General features: G+C 44.3%; 1 long non-coding RNA gene across 2 annotated transcripts; it reads left to right on the plus strand.

The window, feature by feature from the left end:
• The first annotated feature begins 262 nt into the window (after nucleotides 1-262).
• LOC130308959 (uncharacterized) lies at nucleotides 263-22,143 on the plus strand. 2 transcript variants are annotated; one of them, XR_008857741.1, is made up of 4 exons: nucleotides 263-685; nucleotides 1,916-2,006; nucleotides 21,834-21,916; nucleotides 21,994-22,143. It is a non-coding gene; the product is annotated as an uncharacterized LOC130308959 (long non-coding RNA). The 2 variants fall into 2 exon arrangements; XR_008857742.1 differs by having other exon boundaries at nucleotides 263-638.
• The last annotated feature ends 968 nt before the right edge of the window (nucleotides 22,144-23,111 follow it).

Raw genomic sequence — 23,111 nt, forward strand, 5'->3', positions numbered from 1 at the left:
TAATTTTGTAATGTCAGAATAATATATTTTCCTAACTTAATTTAATTGTTGTTCTATGTATGTATGTTTTCCATGTAATTGTGCCTTTAAGGGTGTTACCCATGAGACTCTGCAGTGAATCCCATGTGATCCTGCCTGCCAATGAGACCCCAAAAGTCTCCCCTGTATAGTGAGGTGCAGGGGACGAGTTAGTCAGTCTCTAGTTTAGTGGCTCCTGAGCAACAGCTTAGCTCAGATGTGCTGTGTGTCGCGTGCTCAGAGGAGAGGCCTACTTCAAGTCTAGTTTCTCAACTGTCATCCGGCAAGTGTTGCTCACAACTAGGAAATTCATGCCTCTGCAGAACAGTCTCCAGTACCTTGGCAGGACCCTAGCAACAATGATTTAATCTTGGAACCCAAGTCAGTATAATTCTGTCCGGTGAAAGCACTACAAGTCTCAGCAAGGCAACAGGGCTCGCAAGGGGTTACGCTGCACTCTCACACCAAGGCTAGCTTATGTGTAATACCATTTGCACCAGCTCAGTAAAGACAGTTATCCTTGGTGTGTTCATTTACTCCCCCTGTCTGGCCCAAAGAAGCTGCTTCAAACCTCGGACCATGTTTAGGATAACGGTGCCCTGGCGTCACTAAGTGATCAGGTACTCTTGCTAATACCCCGTGGCCACCACAAATAAACAAGACAAAGGTCAGTGCAATCACAAGCATTAAGAGATCATATATAGGTGACAGGCTGGGAATATGGTTTCTAGTCTAGGTCAGTGGTTCTCAACTTTGGTTATGCGTACCCCCAGGGGAACTCAAGGGGTACGCAGTTTTAAAAAAAATACTGTAAGGACGGCCACTGGTTTGCATTTAGCGGGTCCTGGTTTGACAGTTACTAAGGAGCAGAGATCTCAACACACCACACAACAGCAGTGACTGCCCCACCAGGACCTGCTCTATATCTGCTACATGCTGGAGGTGAAGGACCTGTGGGTATCTCGCAATCATGTGGTGGCTGAGCTCAGCAGGAGAGAAAAGATTGTGGCTGAAGGACCTGTCGCCACCAGAGCGGAGCAGTTGGGAGAGAAGATAGCCTGGGAGGGAGCCCGTGAGAGATTATTCTATACTACACTCCAAGAGTTGCAGTTTTTACTTCTATTGGTGAGGGGGTTACTGTGTATATAGATTACAATTTAATCCCCTGTACAGCATAAGTAATGTAATTGTACACAGTGACCGCAGCAACTGAATAGTGAGTGCAGATCTGAAGTATAATACAGAAGGTAACTCGAGATTATTACAGGATAAGTAATGTAATGCATGTATACATTGACTCCTCCAACAGAACACTGGGGAAGATTCATCAAGACCTGTGCTAAAGGAAAAGTTAACCAGTTGCCCATAGAAAACACTCTTCTTTTATTTTTCAGAGGCTTTCTCAAAAATGAAAGAAGCAATCTCATTGGTTGATATGGGCAACTGGTTGACTTTTCCTCAGCACAAGTTTTGATGAATCTCCCCCCATTAGCTCAGGATCAAGAGCAACCTCTGGCATACTCCAGAGCTATATTCCCTATCATGCTGGTTGGATCACTGTGTACATACATTACATTACTTATCCTGTACTGATCCTAAATTATGTTCTATATTATACTCAAGAGCTGTACTCACTATTATGCTGGCGGGGTCACTGTGTACATACATTACATTACTTATCCTGTACTGATCCTAAATTATGTTCTGTATTATACTCCAGAATTGCACACAATGGTGTGGTCATACTGTGTGCATGGTGAGAGGATCAGGCTGTATGACATGTCAAAAGTTGATTTAAATGACAGTAAGAGCAGGGCATCTTTTGTTTATTAGATTGTAAGCTCTGAGAAGCTATTTGTATACTGTATGTTATTTACTTTATTATATTTATATACAGCAATATGCAGCAGGGTAGATGGGATCCAGGAAGAAATCCGACCCTTATTTGTGGGGTCAGGAAGGATTTTTATTCAAGTATACAAGTGAGTGTAAGTATAAAAGTGAGAGGGACTTAAAATTTTAAATTAAGGGAATACTGTAAGAAGTATTGTGAGCATTGAGTGCATTTCTGTGTTTTTTTTTGTTTTTGTTTTGTTTCCTCTTTTCCTGTCTGGAAGGAATACAGGTGGAGAGTGGGTGGAGTAGTTATATAATTAGCAGCTGATAAATTGCAGCTGTTTGCAGCCAGCTAGCCCTTTGCATTCACTTCCAGGCAGTGGAAGAGAGAGGTGGTATCTGGTAACGATAAAAGCAAGTACAATAAGCGATTGTTTGAGCTAGTGATTGTGTGTCTATATACAAGAGTGTGAAGTATGCAAGTGAGACAGAGACTTGGTTGGATGATAGCTGTGACTGGGTGGTCAACATTCAGGAAGGATCGGACAAAACAGAAAGGGGGAGGAGTTTGTCTTTATGTGACATAGAGTCTGAAGGCCGCACTGCGGGAGGATATATGGGAGTGAAACGATAATGTGGAGTCATTATGGGTAGAAATATATGGAGATGAAAATAAAAAAAATTCTGATAGGGGTTTGCTATAAGCCACCAAACATAATGGAAGAGGCAGAAGATCAATTACTGAGGCAAATAAACAAGGCAGCCAATCAGAATGAGGTGATAATAATGGGGGACTTTAACTATCCTTCATATTAACCAACAGACCTGACAGAGTAACTAATGTGCAAGGAGAAGGACACCTAGGAAATAGTGATCATAATATAATACATTATAGCTTGTTCCTCAATAAGGGAATCTCTTGAGGGGCCACAAAAACTATAAACTTTAGGAAGGCAATGTTTGATCAACTCAGTGAAGCCCTTAACAATATAAATTGGGATAATGTCCTCAAAAACAAGAATACTGACTCTAAATGGGAGACTTGTAAAAATATCTTAAATTCTCACTATAAGATGTATATACCTTATGGGAATAAAAGGGTCAGAAATAAAAGAAAACCAATATGGATGAATACAAATGTTAAGGGGCAATAAATGACAAAAATAAAGCATTTAAACAGGACGGCAGTGAAGAAGCATTAAAAAGCTATAGAGAAAAATGTAAAATATGTAAAAAAACTGAGAAAAGCCGCAAAAATAGAGACAGAAAGACTCATTACATAAAAGAGAGTAAAACTAACCCCAAAATGTTTTTTAACTATATAAATAACAAAAAGGTTAACAATTAAAGTGTTGGCCCTTTAAAAAAATGATGATGAGGAAATTATAAATGGGATCAGGAAAAAGCTAATATATTAAACAAATTCTTCTCCACTGTGTTCACCAAAGAAAATGAAATGCCAGGTGAAATACAGCGAGATCAGGTAAACTCCCCAGTACAGGTCGCCTGTCTAACCCAGGAAGAAGTAACTGGCTCAGTGAAACAGAGGATGGTTATTAATGGTACTTATTCTGATTGGTTGACTGTTACTAGTGGGGTACCACAGGGGTCATTCTTGGGTCCTGTTCTTTTTAATGTATTTATTAATGACTTTGTAGAGGGGTTGAATAGTAAAGTGGCAATCTTTGCAGATGATACTAAACTCTGTAAAGCGGTAAACACTATAGAGGACAGTGCACTAATAACTAGTTACAAATGGATCTGGATAGGTTGGAGGTTTGGGCTGGGAAGTGGCACATGAGGTTCAACACTGATAAATGTAAGGTTATGCACATGGGGAAGAAAAATCCGGGCTGGGATTATGTATTAAATGGGAGAACAATTTGGATGACTGACATGGAAAAGGACTTGTACCAGGAGAGGACTTCCAGGAGTAGTGGGTTTCAGCGGTGCTGACCAAGAGTAGACACGTCAGGTGAATGGGAGAAGGGTATATTTAAAACAATGCAATGCGTTTCACCGCGTTTGCGCGGTCCTCATACTCACCCACGCTGACCATTGTTGTGTGTGAGCTCAAACAACCGCCTTTGGTAAGGGTTAATTCAACATCCTGTTCTGAACCCTAAACCGGTGGTTTCACGCTATGGAGCACTGTCTCTTTTCTCTTTAGTTATGGAAAAGGACTTGGGAGTCTTAATTAATAGTAAATTTAACTGTAGTGACCAGTGTCAGGCAGCTGCTGCCAAGGCAAATAAAATCATGGGGTGCATCAATAGGGGCATTGATGCCCACGACAAGGAAATAATTCTACCGCTGTACAAATCACTAGTCAGACCACACATAGAATAATGTGTACAGTACTGGGCACCAGTGTACAAGAAAGATATAGTGGAGCTGGGGAGCTGGAGAGGGTTCAAAGACGGGCAACCAGAGTAATATGGGGAATTGGAGGACTACACTACCCAGAAAGATTATCAGAATTAGGGTTATTTATAACTATGTATAAATATATCAGGGGACCGTACAGAGGTCTCTCCCATGATCTATTTATACCCAGGACTGTATCTTGAGAAGGTTTCTACACCAGCACAGATGGGGGTTCTTTACTGTAAGAGCAGTGAGACTGTGGAATTCTCTGCCTGAGGAGGTGGTCATGATGAACTCTGTAAAATAATTTAAAAGGGATCTGGATGTAATAATAACATTACAGCTTATGGATTCTAGATCTATATGGACAGAAGGTGCATGCCATATTTGGAGTTGAGAATGAATTTTTACCTCGAGTATGAGTTTTTATTTACATTCCTCAACTCAGTAGGGACTCATCAGGGTTATAGGTTGAACTTGATGAACTTGGTCGACATTATGAACTATGTTACTAAAAAGTCACAGGTGCAACTTTAAAAAAATGCTTTCCAAATGTAGTTCTGTAAGCCATGTCTGAGCTGGTGTAGATTTGCAGTGTTTTGGAGGGGTTTGCAATTTATTGTGCGACATTCGTACTTGATATATCCGTGACCACTGCAAAGTGAAAACTTCACTTTTGCAAGATTGTTTGGAAAGGTTTTGCTTACAGCCTAAAGTCGCAAAAAAAGTGCTTTGGCGCACATGTGACATTTCATATGTGTCACGATGCCGGCTGGCAGGTAGTGGACCCTCTGTGCCAGAGAGGGATTGGCGTGGACCGTGCTAGTGGACCGGTTCTAAGCCACTACTGGTTTTCACCAGAGCCCGCCGCAAAGCGGGATGGTCTTGCTGCGGCGGTAGTGACCAGGTCGTATCCACTAGCAACGGCTCACCTCTCTGGCTGCTGAAGATAGGCGCGGTACAAGGGAGTAGGCAGAAGCAAGGTCGGACGTAGCAGAAGGTCGGGGCAGGCAGCAAGGATCGTAGTCAGGGGCAACGGCAGAAGGTCTGGAAACACTGGCAAGGGACACACAGGGAACGCTTTCACTGGCACTAAGGCAACAAGATCCGGCAAGGGAGTGCAAGGGAAGTGAGGTAATATAGGGAGTGCACAGGTGATAACTCTAATTGGAACCACTGCGCCAATCAGCGGCGCAGTGGCCCTTTAAATCGCAGAGACCCGGCGCGCGCGCGCCCTAGGGAGCGGGGCCGCGCGCGCCGGGACAGAACAGACGGGGAGCGAGTCAGGTAGGAGAGCCGGGGTGCGCATCGCGAGCGGGCGCTACCCGCATCGCGAATCGCATCCCGGCTAGCAGCAGGATCGCAGCGCCCCGGGTCAGAGGACGTGACCGGGGCGCTGCAGCGGAGGAGGTGAAGCGAGCGCTCCGGGGAGGAGCGGGAACCCGGAGCGCTCGGCGTAACAGTACCCCCCCCCTTGGGTCTCCCCCTCTTCTTGGAGCCTGAGAACCTGAGGAGCAGACTTTTGTCAAGGATGTTGTCCTCAGGTTCCCAGGATCTCTCTTCAGGACCACAACCCTCCCAGTCTACTAAAAAAAAATTTTTTCCTCTGACCTTTTTGGCAGCCAAAATCTCCTTGACCGAGAAGACGTCCGAGGAGCCGGAAACAGGAGTGGGAGGAACAGATTTGGGAGAAAAACGGTTGAGGATGAGTGGTTTGAGAAGAGAGACGTGAAAGGCATTAGGGATACGAAGAGAAGGAGGAAGAAGAAGTTTATAAGAGACAGGATTAATTTGACACAGAATTTTGAAAGGACCAAGATAGCGTGGTCCCAACTTGTAGCTAGGGACACGGAAGCGGACATATTTAGCGGAGAGCCATACCTTGTCTCCAGGGGAAAAAACGGGGGGAGCTCTTCTTTTCTTATCCGCGAACCTCTTCATGCGTGAAGAAGCCTGTAAGAGAGAATTTTGGGTCTCTCTCCATATAATGGAAAGGTCACGAGAAATTTCATCCACAGCGGGCAGACCAGAGGGCAAGGGGGTAGGGAGGGGGGGAAGAGGGTGACGGCCGTACACCACGAAAAATGGGGATTTGGAGGAAGATTCAGAGACCCTGAAGTTATACGAGAATTCGGCCCATGGAAGGAGATCTGCCCAGTCATCCTGGCGGGAGGAAACAAAATGTCGCAAATAATCACCCAGGATCTGGTTAATTCTTTCTACTTGTCCATTGGACTGGGGATGATATGCAGAGGAAAAATTTAATTTAATCTTGAGTTGTTTACAGAGAGCTCTCCAGAATTTAGACACGAATTGGACCCCTCTATCCGAGACAATCTGCGTAGGCAACCCGTGAAGACGAAAAATGTGTACAAAAAATTGTTTAGCCAACTGAGGCGCAGAAGGAAGACCAGGAAGAGGAATGAAATGTGCCATTTTGGAGAATCGATCAACGACCACCCAAATAACGGTGTTGCCACGGGAAGGGGGTAAATCAGTAATAAAATCCATACCAATCAGAGACCAAGGCTGTTCGGGGACAGGCAGAGGATGAAGAAAACCAGCGGGCTTCTGGCGAGGAGTCTTATCCCGGGCACAGATAGTGCAGGCTCGCACAAAGTCCCCAACATCCGTCTCCAGAGTTGGCCACCAATAGAAGCGGGAGATGAGTTGCACAGATTTCTTGATGCCCGCATGACCTGCGAGATGGGAGGAGTGACCCCATTTGAGGATTCCGAGGCGTTGGCGTGGAGAAACAAAGGTCTTTCCTGGAGGAGTCTGTCTGATGGAGGCAGGAGAAGTGGAGATCAGGCAGTCAGGTGGAATGATGTGTTGCGGAGGGAGATCAACTTCTGAGGCATCCGAGGAACGAGAGAGAGCATCGGCTCTAATGTTCTTATCGGCAGGACGAAAGTGAATCTCAAAATTAAATCGGGCAAAGAACAGAGACCACCGGGCCTGGCGAGGATTCAGCCGTTGGGCCGACTGGAGGTAGGAGAGGTTCTTGTGGTCGGTGTAGATAATAACAGGAAATCTTGATCCCTCCAGCAGATGCCTCCATTCCTCAAGTGCTAATTTAATGGCTAGAAGTTCTCGATCCCCGATGGAGTAGTTCCTCTCCGCTGGAGAGAAGGTCCTAGAGAAAAAACCACAAGTGGCAGCATGCCCGGAAGGATTTTTTTGTAGAAGAACAGCTCCAGCTCCTACTGAGGAGGCATCAACCTCCAATAGGAAGGGTTTGGAAGGGTCAGGTCTGGAGAGCACGGGAGCCGAAGAAAAGGCAGACTTGAGTTGTTTAAAGGAGTCTTCTGCTTGAGGAGGCCAGGACTTGGGATCAGCATTTTTCTTGGTTAAAGCCACGATAGGAGCCACAATGGTAGAAAAATGTGGAATAAATTGCCTGTAATAATTGGCGAACCCCAAAAAGCGTTGGATAGCACGGAGTCCGGAGGGGCGTGGCCAATTTAAGACGGCAGAGAGTTTGTCTGGATCCATCTGTAGTCCCTGGCCAGAGACCAAATATCCTAGAAAAGGAAGAGATTGGCATTCAAACAGACATTTCTCAATTTTGGCATAGAGTTGGTTGTCACGAAGTCTCTGAAGAACCATACGGACATGCCGGCGGTGTTCCTCTAGATTGGCAGAAAAAATTAGGATATCGTCCAGATATACCACAACACAGGAGTATAATAGATCACGAAAAATTTCATTGACAAAGTCTTGGAAGACGGCAGGGGCATTGCACAGTCCAAAGGGCATGACCAGATACTCAAAGTGTCCATCTCTGGTGTTAAATGCCGTTTTCCACTCGTCCCCCTCTCTGATGCGGATGAGGTTATAGGCGCCTCTTAAGTCCAATTTAGTGAAGATGTGGGCACCTTGGAGGCGATCAAAGAGTTCAGAGATGAGGGGTAAGGGGTAGCGGTTCTTAACCGTGATTTTATTAAGACCGCGGTAGTCAATGCAAGGACGTAGGGAGCCATCTTTTTTGGAGACAAAGAAAAATCCGGCTCCGGCAGGAGAGGAGGATTTACGGATAAAGCCCCTTTTTAGATTCTCCTGGACGTATTCGGACATGGCAAGAGTCTCTGGGGCAGAGAGAGGATAAATTCTGCCCCGGGGTGGAGTAGTACCCGGGAGGAGGTCGATAGGGCAATCATAAGGCCTGTGAGGAGGTAGAGTCTCAGCTTGTTTTTTGCAGAAAACATCCGCGAAGTCCATATAGGCCTTGGGGAGACCGGTTACTGGAGGAACCACAGAGTTACGGCAAGGGTTACTGGGAAGCGGTTTTAGACAGTTCTTGGAACAAGAGGACCCCCAACTCTTGATCTCCCCAGTGGACCAATCCAGGGTTGGGGAATGAAGTTGAAGCCAGGGAAGTCCAAGGAGAATCTCCGAGGTGCAATTGGGGAGGACCAAAAGTTCAATCCTCTCATGATGAGATCCGATGCTCATAAGAAGGGGCTCCGTACGGAAACGTATGGTACAGTCCAATCTTTCATTATTTACACAATTGATGTAGAGGGGTCTGGCGAGACTGGTCACTGGGATGTTGAACTTGTTGACGAGAGAGGCCAAAATAAAATTTCCTGCAGAACCAGAGTCCAAGAAGGCCACTGTAGAGAAGGAGAAGGCAGAAGCAGACATCCGCACAGGCACAGTAAGACGTGGAGAAGCAGAGTAGACATCAAGGACTGTCTCACCTTTGTGCGGAGTCAGCGTACGTCTTTCCAGGCGGGGAGGACGGATAGGACAATCCCTCAGGAAGTGTTCGGTACTAGCACAGTACAGGCAGAGGTTCTCCATACGGCGTCGTGTTCTCTCTTGAGGTGTCAGGCGAGACCGGTCGACCTGCATAGCCTCCACGGCGGGAGGCACAGGAACAGATTGCAGGGGACCAGAGGAGAGAGGAGCCGAGGAGACGAAACGCCTCGTGCGAACAGAGTCCATATCTTGGCGGAGTTCCTGACGCCTTTCAGAAAAACGCATGTCAATGCGAGTGGCTAGGTGAATAAGTTCATGTAGATTAGCAGGAATTTCTCGTGCGGCCAGAACATCTTTAATGTTGCTGGATAGGCCTTTTTTGAAGGTCGCGCAGAGGGCCTCATTATTCCAGGACAATTCTGAAGCAAGTGTACGGAATTGTACGGCATACTCGCCAACGGAAGAATTACCCTGGACCAGGTTCAACAGGGCAGTCTCAGCAGAAGAGGCTCGGGCAGGTTCCTCAAAGACACTTCGGATTTCCGAGAAGAAGGAGTGTACTGAGGCAGTGACGGGGTCATTGCGGTCCCAGAGCGGTGTGGCCCATGACAGGGCTTTTCCGGACAGAAGACTGACTACGAAAGCCACCTTAGACCTTTCAGTGGGAAACAGGTCCGACATCATCTCCAGATGCAGGGAACATTGGGAAAGGAAGCCACGGCAAAACTTAGAGTCCCCATCAAACTTATCCGGCAAGGATAAGCGTATCCCAGGAGCGGCCACTCGCTGCGGAGGAGGTGCAGGAGCTGGCGGAGGAGATGACTGCTGAAGCTGTGGTAGCAACTGTTGTAGCATAACGGTCAGTTGAGACAGCTGTTGGCCTTGTTGCGCAATCTGTTGTGACTGCTGGGCGACCACCGTGGTGAGGTCAGCGACAACTGGCAGAGGAACTTCAGCGGGATCCATGGCCGGATCTACTGTCACGATGCCGGCTGGCAGGTAGTGGACCCTCTGTGCCAGAGAGGGATTGGCGTGGACCGTGCTAGTGGACCGGTTCTAAGCCACTACTGGTTTTCACCAGAGCCCGCCGCAAAGCGGGATGGTCTTGCTGCGGCGGTAGTGACCAGGTCGTATCCACTAGCAACGGCTCACCTCTCTGGCTGCTGAAGATAGGCGCGGTACAAGGGAGTAGGCAGAAGCAAGGTCGGACGTAGCAGAAGGTCGGGGCAGGCAGCAAGGATCGTAGTCAGGGGCAACGGCAGAAGGTCTGGAAACACTGGCAAGGGACACACAGGGAACGCTTTCACTGGCACTAAGGCAACAAGATCCGGCAAGGGAGTGCAAGGGAAGTGAGGTAATATAGGGAGTGCACAGGTGATAACTCTAATTGGAACCACTGCGCCAATCAGCGGCGCAGTGGCCCTTTAAATCGCAGAGACCCGGCGCGCGCGCGCCCTAGGGAGCGGGGCCGCGCGCGCCGGGACAGAACAGACGGGGAGCGAGTCAGGTAGGAGAGCCGGGGTGCGCATCGCGAGCGGGCGCTACCCGCATCGCGAATCGCATCCCGGCTAGCAGCAGGATCGCAGCGCCCCGGGTCAGAGGACGTGACCGGGGCGCTGCAGCGGAGGAGGTGAAGCGAGCGCTCCGGGGAGGAGCGGGAACCCGGAGCGCTCGGCGTAACAATATGCCAAATATAAGCCATATAAAAGGCTGTAAAGACAATGATAAATGGCCCTCTATGACTCTGGCCAATGAAAACTTCTGACCACTACTCCATTAACAAGGGGTGCCCAAGGGATCCCTGTTGTTGTGGTCCATAGGGGTCCTAGTGGATGGACTCTCATCATTCACCTTTTGCTAAGTTTCTGGGATAAACACTATTACTTTAAATGGTCACTGTAGTTTTAAACAACTCCCCTCTATTTGAATGCCCATCGTGTGACCAATACATGTGGTGGTGGAGCCCAGCAGGAGAGAAGATATTGTGACTGAAGGAGCTGTCACAGCCAGAGCTGAGCAGCCGGGAGAGAAGAGTGTCTGGGAGGAGCCCGGTGAGAGATCCTCCTGTGTTTTACAGTACTCTCAGGGCTGCAGCCACTGCTCTGCTGGTGTGAACTCCTGAGCTATATTCTATTTTAAATATAGGAATCCTCCGGTCCTGCTATGGCCGGACCCGAGGAGCGGTGGTCGGAACACTGAAGTGGAGCAGTACACAGGCATACAGCCTCCAGACATACTGTATGGCTGGAGGCTGGATTTCTGTGGGGGAACATACTGCACCTAATGTGGGGGGAACATACTGCCAACGTAATGTGGGGGACTATACTGCCAGCCTAATGTGGGGGAACATACTGCCAGCCTAATGTGGGGGACTATATTGCACCTAATGTGGGGGAACATACTGCCGGCCTAATGTGGGGGGACTATATTGCACCTAATTTGGGGGAACATACTACCAGCTTAATGTGGGGGACTATATTGCACCTAATGCGGGGGAACATACTGCCAGCCTAATGGTGCGGACCATATTGCACCTAATGTGGGGGAACATACTGCCAGGCTAATGTGGGGGACTATAATGCACCTAATGTGGGGGAACATTCTGCCGGCCTAATGTGGGGGACTATATTGCACCTAATGTGGGGGAACATACTGCCAGCCAAATGTGGCAGACTATATTGCACCTAATGTGGGGTAACATACTGCCAGCCTAATGTGGGGGGACTATATTGCACCTAATGTGGGGGAACATACTGCCGGCCTAATGTGGGGGGACTATATTGCACCTAATGTGGGGGAACATACTGCCAGCTTAATGTGGGGGACTATATTGCACCTAATGTGGGGGAACATACTGCCAGCCTAATGGTGCGGACCATATTGCACCTGATGTGGGGGAACATACTGCCAGGCTAATGTGGGGGACTATATTGCACCTAATGTGGGGGAACATACTGCCGGCCTAATGTGAGGGACTATATTGCACCTAATGTGGGGAAACATACTGCCAGCCAAATGTGGCAGACTATATTGCACCTGATGTGGGGGAACATACTGCCAGCTTAATGTGGGGGACTATATTGCACCTAATGTGGGGGAACATACTGCCAACCTAATGTGGGGGAACACTGCCTGCCTAATGTGGGGGAACACTGCCAGGCTAATGGGGGGGAACACTGCCAACCTAATGTGGGGGAACACTGCCAACCTAATGTGGGGGAACACTGTCAACCTAATGTGGGGGAACACTGCCTGCCTAATGTGGGGGAACTCTGTCTGCCTAATGTGGGGGGAAAACTGCCCGCCTAATGTGGGGGAACACTGCCTGCCTAATGTGGGGGAACTCTGTCTGCCTAATGTGGGGGAACACTGCCTGCCTAATGTGGGGGAACACTGCCTGCCTAATGTGGAGGAACACTGCCTGCCTAATGTGGGGGAACACTGCCTGCCTAATGTGGAGGAACACTGTCTGTCTGATGTGGGGGAACACTGCCTGCCTAATGTGGAGGAACACTGCCTGCCTAATGTGGGGGAACACTGCCATTGTTGCGAAAATGACATGAGAGTGGCACTTGCCAAGGTAAAGCCGCGCATTTCAAACTGGTCTCTGAAAGACAACAGCAGAAGTCACACTGATTTGCAGTAAATATTCATTATGTTTTAGTTTTTGTGTGAAAATCATGTTTTCATGGTTTTGTTCTTTGTTCTTAATGGTTTTGTTCATTTTGTGCACCTATATATAAATATATACTTCCTATGTTTTAAATTTGAAAAAATCCTATTTTATTTTTCCAATTAAGAGGGGTTCGGTGAATGCGCATATGAAACTGGTGGGGTTCAGTACCTCCAACAAGGTTAAGAACCACTGACCTAGATGCTATGTCATGACCTCAAGAAGGCTGTGCAAACAAGGTGACCCAGAAACACTGAGCAACCTGAAACACATTTTCAAGAAGGAATAGTCGAAAATTCACCCTCATCCTTGTTACTTGGTGTGAGAAGGCAGGTAATGGCCTCTCTGCTGTCCTCTCAGCTGATCGGGACACCGCGATTTCACTGTGGTCGTCCCGATCAGCCCGCTGAGCTAGCCATGATCAAAGACACTGTGACACCGTGATCAAAGTTGATCTAAAAAAGTTAATGCTGGGCATCACGGTAAGTTGTGATGTCCAGCTTTAACCACAGGTCCTGGTGACTGATAGCCATCGGGACCAACCCCGCTATGACGCGTATATGCCCTGTGTCCTTAAGGTGTTAAATTCACTTATTGTTTCTCCCTGCATTGTGGTGTTTACTCAAAGTGCTTGACAAAACAAGCTTGTTCATATAGTTAAACTATCTATATTTGTGGACTAAATAACAGTTATGCCACATTTTATCAGTAAGACTTACTGAAAAAAGCATGGCTTCTTTAACCCATAAAAATATTTATTTCTGCACATGCCCATTTAAAGCATGGATGTTGAAAAAAACACATTTAACCCCTTAAGGATACAGCACATTTTGGACTTGAGGACACAGCCAATTTTCATTTTTATGTTTTTGTTTTCTTCTCCTCACTTTTTAGGAGCCACAAATCTTTAATTTTTTTATCTACAGACCCATATGAGGGCTTGTTTTTTGTGTGATCAATTCTACTTTGTAATAGCAACTTTCATTTTGCTATAAAAGGTATAGCGCAACAAAAATTATTATTTGTGGTGGAAAATTAAAAACAAAGAGCAGCATGGAGGAGGTCTCCATAACCATCTTGACTCATCAGACCCCGGCAACGGCATTGTAGATACTTTAGATACCATAAGCAATATTGATCACGACATCTGAAGGGTCAGCCATTAACCATGAAGTCCTGGGTGGCTGATAGCAGCAGCCAGCTTGGCCCGATTCCCATATGTCGCTGCGCGCCATGTACCAGGGCACAGCGATGTACGTTGTGTGTCCCCTAAGGGCTAAATATATTCATGCAAGTTTAGTTCCAAAATAAAGCTCTGTTTTGTATTTAAAGGGGTACTCCGGCACTTAGACATCTTATCCCCTATCCGCTGGGGACCCCCGTGATCTTGCACGCCGCCGGCCCTGTGGTCACCGGTAATCAGACCCGGAGGGAACATGCTCCGGGGACTGATTTTAACTGGGGTGCTGCGTGCTACAACACGGGGGTCCCCAGCGGCGGGACCCCCGCGATCAGGCATCTTATCCCCTATCCTTTGGATAGGGGATAAGATGTTTAAGCGCCGGAGTAACCCTTTAATAACACTACCTTGTCCTTGGAAAAACCTGCAGACCAGAAGTGGTTAACTGGTCTGTGGTTTTTTGTATATTATGGAAATGATAAATGATCTTTCATTCACTGATAGCCTCAGTGCTTCTTGAAACAGCAGACTAAAGCTTAATGTTCACAAATGTATTGCAATGTCAAACCCTCAACTTAACTTAAATATAAAAATAAATATAATATTTAATAGTCAATTAACTACAGGTAGTACTGACAGACAGGTATAAAGAGGGAAAACACAAAGCTGGACATCAGGGTTTCTGTAGTATTTATTTTGGTATACTAGTTGTTATCATCTTTTTGCAGGTGGCAAACCACCTTCTACTATAACAAATGGTATTAAGCCTCACTGAATAGCAAAAGTGAAGAATGCTATTACATTTGTGGTAAACTTGGGGAATAAAGCCTTGTAGGGATGTAGGGTAGTTGGGGTGTTGCTGTTCAGTATTATAAAGGGCGTTGTTAACCCTTGTCACTCGTGACGCCACGGCGAGGGTTAAAACTCTGTATTGATGTTGGGCCTATCGCCACCCTTCCCAAGAGCGATAGGTGAGTATGAAATAAATAGATTGTCCACAGCAGTGCTGAACTTAAAACTTGCGGAATCTTTACTGAAGATTTTCAGTATTTGCAATAACGGTAAAAGTCCAGATAACAAAGTCTATTTAACCCCTTAACGATGCAGGACGTATATTTACATCCTGTGCCGCCTCCCGCGATATGAGGCGGGGTCGTGCTGCGACCCCGCATCACATCGCGTCGGCCCCGGCGCTCATCAACTGCCGGGACCCGCGGCTAATACCACACATCACCAATCGCGGCAATGTGCGGTATTAACCCTTTAGAAGCGGCGGTCAAAGCTGACCACTGCTTCTAAAGTAAAAGTGAAATTATCCCAGCTAGTCAGTCGGGCTGTTTGGGACCGCCGCGGTGAAATCGTGGCGTCCCGAACAGCTTACAGGACACCTGGAGGGCCCTTACCTGCCTCCTCAGTGTCTGATCGACGAATGACTGCTCCGTGCCTGAGATCCAGGCAGGAGCAGTCAAGCGCCAATAACACTGATCACAGGCTTGTTAATACACGCCAGTGATCTGTGTAAAGATCAGTGTGTGCAGTGTTATAGGTCCCTATGGGACCTATAACACTGCAAAAAAAAAGTAAAAAAAAAAATGTGTTAATAAAGGTCATTTAACCCCTTCTCTAATAAAAGTTTGAATCACCCCCCTTTTCCCATAAAAAAAATAAAACAGTGTAAAAAAATAAATAAATAAACATATGTGGTATCGCCGCATGCGTAAATGTCCAAATTATTAAAATATATCATTAATAAAACCGCACGGTCAATGGCGTACGCGCAAAAAAATTCCAAAGTCCAAAAAAGCTTATTTTTTGTCACTTTTTATACCATTAAAAAATGAATAAAAAGTGATCAAAAAGTCCGATCAAAACAAAAAATATACCGATAAAAACTTCAGATCACGGTGCAAAAAATAAGTCCCATACGGCCCTGTACGTGGAAAAATAAAAAAGTTATAGGGGTCAGAAGATGACATTTTTAAACGTATACATTTTCCTGCATGTAGTTATGATTTTTTCCAGAAGTACGACAGAAGTAGGGTATCATTTTAACCGGATGGACCTACAGAATAATGATAAAGTGTCATTTTTAGTGAAATATGCACTGCGTAGGAATGGAAGCCCCGAAAAGTTACAAATTGGCATTTTTTCATCGATTTTGTCGCACAATGATTTTTTTCCGTTTCGCCGTGAATTTTTGGGTAAAATGACTAATGTCACTGCAAAGTAGAATTGGTGACGCAAAAAATAAGCCATAATAGGGATTTTTAGGTGGAAAATTCAAATGGTTATGATTTTTAAAAGGTAAGGAGGAAAAAAGGAAAGTGCAAAAACGGAAAAACCCTGAGTCCTTAAGGAGTTAAACAGCACAACAGTGATTGACAGATGCTTAGGACCAGAAAGTTCTCTTTAGCTTTAGAGGATTGTATTTGCATAGATCCACAGGATTTAGGGGTTTGAATAGGTCTGGAGATCTTGCGGAGATAGCAGGGAATTGTATGAACTATCCGTCTCTAGCGCAGGCTTAGGCCGCAAGACTTAGGCCTAGTAATTGTCTTGTAAGCTGTGGAGGTCCTACCTCGTCCAGAATCAGCAACTCAAGAGCGATGGTGCTTGCTTGGCAACACAGGAACAAGAGAGCGATTAATGGCTGCAGCTCCCTTATATGGGCAGGGGCTGGCCGTTATGGATTGGTCCAATCAGCTGTCACTCACCGTTACAATGGATTGTGGGTGATCACACGTCCAAAACCACCGAAGGTCCTTTAGCATAAACCATAGATTTATGCAACCCGGTCACATGACCCGCAGGTCCTGTGACGCAAACAAGGTAAGAATATTAAATATACATCTTTACACTTAGATTTGCATTAATTATAGCTAACTGAGGGGTGATGAGGGCTTAACTAAGGAAGAGGACGCCCACTGTTCCTAGAGACTCTGACTTTGGGGACCTCACCACAAGGTAACGTATGTAATATGGTACCAGGACACCACACATTTATGGCCAAGTAATATGGCCTTTACAACAGTGTTAACTACCAGTCATGGTTTTAACCATAACAATCAAGTAAAGGTAACGCTATAACACTATTTGTGACACTGGTGCAGAAAAGTTTCTAGAGCTATCAACAGCTAGAAAGCCTGCATACCATATAAGCAGTATGACACAACATACTTTTTATTTTTTTTATATTTTGAGAGTAAACTAGACCATTAGTCAAAAACATGTAATACACTGGACCATTCTGCAACCTGAAATAGGAGTTTGACAAGTGTGTAGAAAAAAGCAAACCAGCACTGAATAGCTGAAAAGAAATAGTGGATGCCAATGCATAAAAGGTTATGAGGTAATGAAAAAATATCGTACGTCATGTGTCCGCTCCCGATCTATAACGCGGGGCCAAGGCGTGGCCCCGCATCATAGCGGGTTGGGCCTGGCCTCTAACAACGTCCGGGACCCGTGGCTAATAACGCGTGGCATTGATCGCGGTGCCGCGCGCTATTAACCCTTTAGATGCGGCGTTCAAAGTTGAACACTGCGTCTAAAGTGAAAGTGAAAGCATGCCAGTTAGCTCAGTGGGCTGTTCGGGATAGCCGCGGCGAAATCGCAGCATCCCGAACAGCTTACAGGACAGCAGGAGGGTCCCTACCTGCCTCCTCACTGTCTGATCGCCGAATGACTGCTCAGTGCCTGAGATCCAGGCATGAGCAGTCAAGCGGCAGAATCATCGATCACTGGTTTCCTATGAGAAACCAGTGATCAATGTAAAAGATCAGTGTGTGCAGTGTTATAGGTCCCTATGGGAGCTATAACACTGCAAAAAAAAAAGTGGAAAAAAAAAAGTGAATAAAGATAATTTAACCCCTTCCCTATTAAAAGTTTGAATCACCCCCCTTTTTCCATAAAAAAAAAACACAGTGTAAATAAAAATAAACATATATGGTATCGCCGCGTGCAGAAATGTACGAATTATATAAATATATCGTTAATTAAACCGCACGGTCAATGGCGTACGCGCAAAAAAATTCCAAAGTCCAAAATAGTGTATTTTTGGTCACTTTTTATATCATGAAAAAATGAATAAAAAGTGATTAAATAAGTCCTATAAATGCAAAAATGGTACCGCTAAAAACTTCAGATCACGGTGCAAAAAATAGCCCGCATACCGCCACATACGCGGAAAAGCAAAAAAAGTTATAGGGGTCAGAATATGACAATTTTAAACTTATAAATTTTCCTGCATGTAGTTATGATTTTTTCCAGAAGTACGACAAAATCAAACCTATATAATTAGGGTATCATTTTAATTGTATGGACCTACAGAATAAAGATAAAGTGTCATTTTTACCGAAAAATTTACTACGTAGAAACGGAAGCCCCCAAGAATTACAAAACAGTGTTTTTTTTTTCAATTTTGTCTCACAATGATTTTTTTTTCCGTTTCGCCGTAGATTTTTGGGCAAAATGACTGACGTCATTACAAAGTAGAATTGGTGGCGCAAAAAATAATAATAATAATTGGTGTCTTTGGGTGATTGGAGTAAACAAGCAATTGGAAAACACCTTTTCTATCTGTTTCTTGTTGTTTTAGAGTTCAAATATGTTCAAAAACAACATCTGCAAGGAGTTTGTATGTTCTCCAATTGGATATAAACCAGTAAATAGACTTCCTATGAAGTTGTAGAGTGTGTGTGTTTGCCCACTGGGCAATATTTTGATGCTATACATGCATTAATGAATTAAGTAAATAAACTGGTTTTAGTTAAAAAAAATATATATATAATATGCAGATTTTATTGTATTGCTAACCATTTTAGTTTATCTATCTACAAGAAGCCCCACCCTTTAATCAAAGCAGCATCCACTTGGCGAGCATGGCATGCAGAAAATGAGGGTTTGCACAAAAGGGGTGGCTTTTTGACAATAGACGGAAATCAGAAAACCCCTTCCAGCCCTAGGGCGTATGCATATGTCTCAGTTGCTAACATGTTAGCGCAACTGGACATATGCATATGAGACCCGACTGTCAATCACAGCCAGAGTCCTGCCACAGCTGCCGAGACCGGGATTGCGACAGTCTCGGCAGCATTAACCCCATAGATGCCGTGATCAGTCCTGATGATGGAATCTATGGGCTTAACAGGGGGAAGGGGCTCAACCTGTTCACCAACGGCAATCCGGCAATGTGATCGTGGGATCCCGTTGGTTGCCATGGCAGCAGGAGGCCAGCTGGATCACGCAGGCTGCATGTCAATGTATACTGAAAGCTATACTGTGCTGCAGTACAGATGTAATGGAGCATAGTATATCCTGTAAAAAGTGAAAAGTTAAAAAAATGTAAGGTTTTTAAATAAATTAATATTGTAAAAAAAATTTTAATAAATGCCCCATCCCCAATAAAACCCTATATTATAATCCCCCAAAAAATGATAATAGATATTGCCACGTCCGTAATGACTTGTACAGTAAAATAATAATATTTATCCCATACAGTGAACACAGTAGACAAAAAAATATCAAAATATCAAAATGTAGACAAAAAAATATCAAAAGGTAGCATGAATTGCAAAAATGGTATCAATAAAAAGTACAGCTTGTCCCGCAACAAATAATCCCTCACACAATGCGGTTGGATGAAAAATAAAAAAGTTATGGCTGTCAGAACATGACAACACAAAAAAGGGGGGGAATAAGGTTTACAACTAATATAAAGTACAATAAGTCATGAAAAAACAATCTCAGAATCTCGTCGCTAAGTAAAAGCATGTCAGAGATATTACCACTTAAAGAGACACAGGCCAGAGTTTAAAAATCAGGCTTGATCATTAAGGTGAAAACAGGTAAAAAAAATTAAAAGTCACGGTAAATTAGAATATGAGAATGACACAATTACATTTTTGTAGCTGTGAATCCGCAGATATTAAACATGTAATCTGGGACTGTGAACCAATAAGTAGATACTGGGGGGAATTTTTTCTTATTTGATTAACATTGGTTACATTCCAAAGGGGTTTGAATTCACCTTTTTGCAGGTCATACTTGGAGGGAAGATTTTAAAACTTGGGATTTTAAAACTATTCATGACAGCAAAAATTGTTATACTCAGAATTTGGTTATCGGACAAAATTCCTGCGTCCGAAGCTTGGCATAAATTGAATAACACGACAAAGTCCTATGAAATGTTCAGGCTCAGAGAGCTAATAATAGGTTGAAAGCCCTAAATACTTATAATATAATATGGAAAAGGGGAAATGATAATAGAATTAGTAGGCTCTGGTTCTCCCTTCCCCTCTCTTTCCTTTTCTTCCTTTTCTTCATTAAATTTTAACTTTCTTCTTTTTTTTCCTCCAGTGTTTGGGTGTGGGGGGTTGGTTGAGATGTTATTATATTCTGTACTTGTTCTAATTTGAATTGAATTCATAATTCAAAAGGAAAATAAAAATTTTAAAAATAAATAAACAGGTGGCATCCTTAAGGAGTTAATACATTTCCCATTTAGGGTTTATATTACATAGCAGCCCATTGATTTCAATACAAACTGTGTACATCTTACCTGACAAATGTAAACATAGGACATTTACCTGCCAAATTGCCAAATTAACATAAATTGCTGGGGATCGGAGCAGGCCATCTTATTATGGATCCTTCTAACCAAAAAGAATTGTCCAAAGACAAGTAGCCAATGCTGCATTTTACTTTGTAGTCACTCTGGCGTAAGCAAATCAACAATGTTTTGCCCAAACATCTCTGACAAAGACATCTGTGTTTTTACTTTTTGCTATAACACGGCATGACAATTGGATTAAAATCTGGCATACCAATACATACAGTATATTTATCTAAAAGCTAATTTTGGAAAGAACACACAAAACATGACTACATGATAAAGGTGTATTCCAATAACAGCTGATTTTGTCAAACAAGAATTTTTTAAACACAGTCTGTTCTATAATAATGTAAATGTAAGTTATGAGAGGCTCCTTCTCTGCCACAGATCATTTAAGACTGGGCTACCAGCTTGACGTTTCAAGTTGGCAGCAATGGACATTAATGGCTTTGGCAAAGATATTCTTAGATAAATGGTGGCACACTGAGGCTTGACGTGTTTCAGGACCATCGTAGGTCCTTTCTTCAGCAGCAATAAATTGTATATAAATTGTATAACATGTCCAGCCTTAATGTGCCACCATTTGTATAAGACTATCTGTGAAAAAGCCCTTAATATCCATTGCTGCCAACTTGAAACATCATGCAGGTACCTGCTATCAATCAACTCAAAGTATTCGGTGCACGCTCCCATTCCACCAGAACGCCGACGCTCTAAACATTCCTGGACTACCCCAGAAATATATCCGGCTGTAGCCGCTCGTGACAGCGCCTGCATTACCAGCAAGCAGGAGAGCCATCCATCTAGTGCCATCCATCTAGTGCACGTACCGTGCCAGTCATGAACAGACAGAGATCAGCCTACACCATCCATTGGACAAGCTGGGAACCAGGTCAGGTGAGCAGTACACTGTACCAGGTCTTCTTTACATAAAAGACACCAAGACCTGAAGATCCCCGGAGGGTGAGTTGTTCAAGATAATCAGCGGACTTGTTTCTAACTGCTTTGTATATCTCGCGGAGTGAATATTTTGATATGCCTGCAATAGTTCTTGTTAAACAACATTCATATGGATTTTGATGCAATCTGTGTGACACAAAGCATATAGACTTTGCAACTTACTGTATATGTGAACTCCTACGTGGATTTTATGCCCACTCATTTATGTGGCTTTTTATTAGAATAAGATCTTATTGCTATTAGACTTGGTGGCACTTTTAGTGAGATATTGATTGTATTTTAACATATTAATTGGTATTTTATTATCTGGTATTTTTATTTTTGCACCAGAGTTTAGATAGTGGGTACACAAGGGCCATAACATTATGTTTTTTTTTATAATAAATTAATTATATGTATATTAGTAGTGCAGAAATGTATGACTTTGAGCACCAACATACTTTTTTCTATAATAAAGTAATTATTCCTTCCTATATTCTATTTAGCTTGGCTACAACTTTGATGAATATGGGAGCTTCCTTTGGTCATAAAAATCACTGTTCGGTTTACAAAGAAAGACATGAAAAAAGTAAGAAACTTTGAGTTCAGCTGAGAATATTACAATCTTCTGGTTATCACAAATTCTGTCTTTTGGTTGGTAATTAGGAAAAATACAACATTAATCAGCATTACAGTAACAAACTGCAAAAAATGGAAAAAAAATGCAGATCAGCTCACCACTCTAGTGTGAAAATATGTCAATGTCCATGGCATCTATGAGGATGGAAGCACGGAGGATCAAAAGGCCGTATCCCACGTAGACATCAGAGGAGAAACAAAAAGGCAGTGTCCAGCTCCTAACAGAAAAAAAGTGAATTAAAACTTCATGCTTTAATAGTCCATATTGATTTAAAGGGGTACTCCAGTGCTTAGACATCTTATCCCCTATCCAAAGGATAGGGGATAAGATGCCTCATCATGGGAGTCCCGCCGCTGGGGCCCCCCAGGATCATGCACCCGGCACCCCGTTTGTAATCAGTCAGCTATCACGCCCCGTCCCGTAGGCTTGCATTGAGGGGCGGGGGTGTGACATCACACGCCGCCCGCCCTGTAGTCGCCGGTAAGCAGTCCCGAAGCGAACACGGGGGACTGATTACAAACGGGGTGCCGAGTGCATGATCCCGGGGGTCCCCAGCGGCGGGACTCCCGTGATCAGGCATCTTATACCCTATCCTTTGGATAGGGGATAAGATGTCTAAGCACCGGAGTTCCCCCTTTAATAGTCCGTCACAGGCTGTTAAATATCATCTTGAAAATTACAGCAATGATGATCCTGATTTGCAAGGTTATATACTTGATGTTCTCACTTTTCAGTTACAGCATAATTATTTTACTTTTGATGGGTCATAGTACATGCAAATATCAGGTTGCCCGATGGGGGTGAAATTTTTGCCATCACTGGCTAACCTATATATGGCCTACTGGGAGAAAAATTGTCTATATGTGGCCAACAACCCATACCATCACCATATTTCATGGTACGGCCATTATGTAGACAATCTCCTCCTGGTATGGCAGGGGCCCCAAGAAGATATTGTTCCCTTCCTTAACTTTCTAAATGTCAATGATCTGAATTTAGAATTTACTTACCAATCTTCAGCTAACTGGACTGATTTTCTAAACTTAACCCTCATGAGCAATGTCACAACAGGCAAAGTTGACACCACATTAAAGGGCAAACCGATGGCTGGCAATAACATTTTGCATGCACACAGCTGCCATCC

The sequence above is a fragment of the Hyla sarda genome, chromosome 1 (genome assembly GCF_029499605.1).
Source record: "Hyla sarda isolate aHylSar1 chromosome 1, aHylSar1.hap1, whole genome shotgun sequence".
NCBI lineage: Eukaryota > Metazoa > Chordata > Amphibia > Anura > Hylidae > Hyla > Hyla sarda.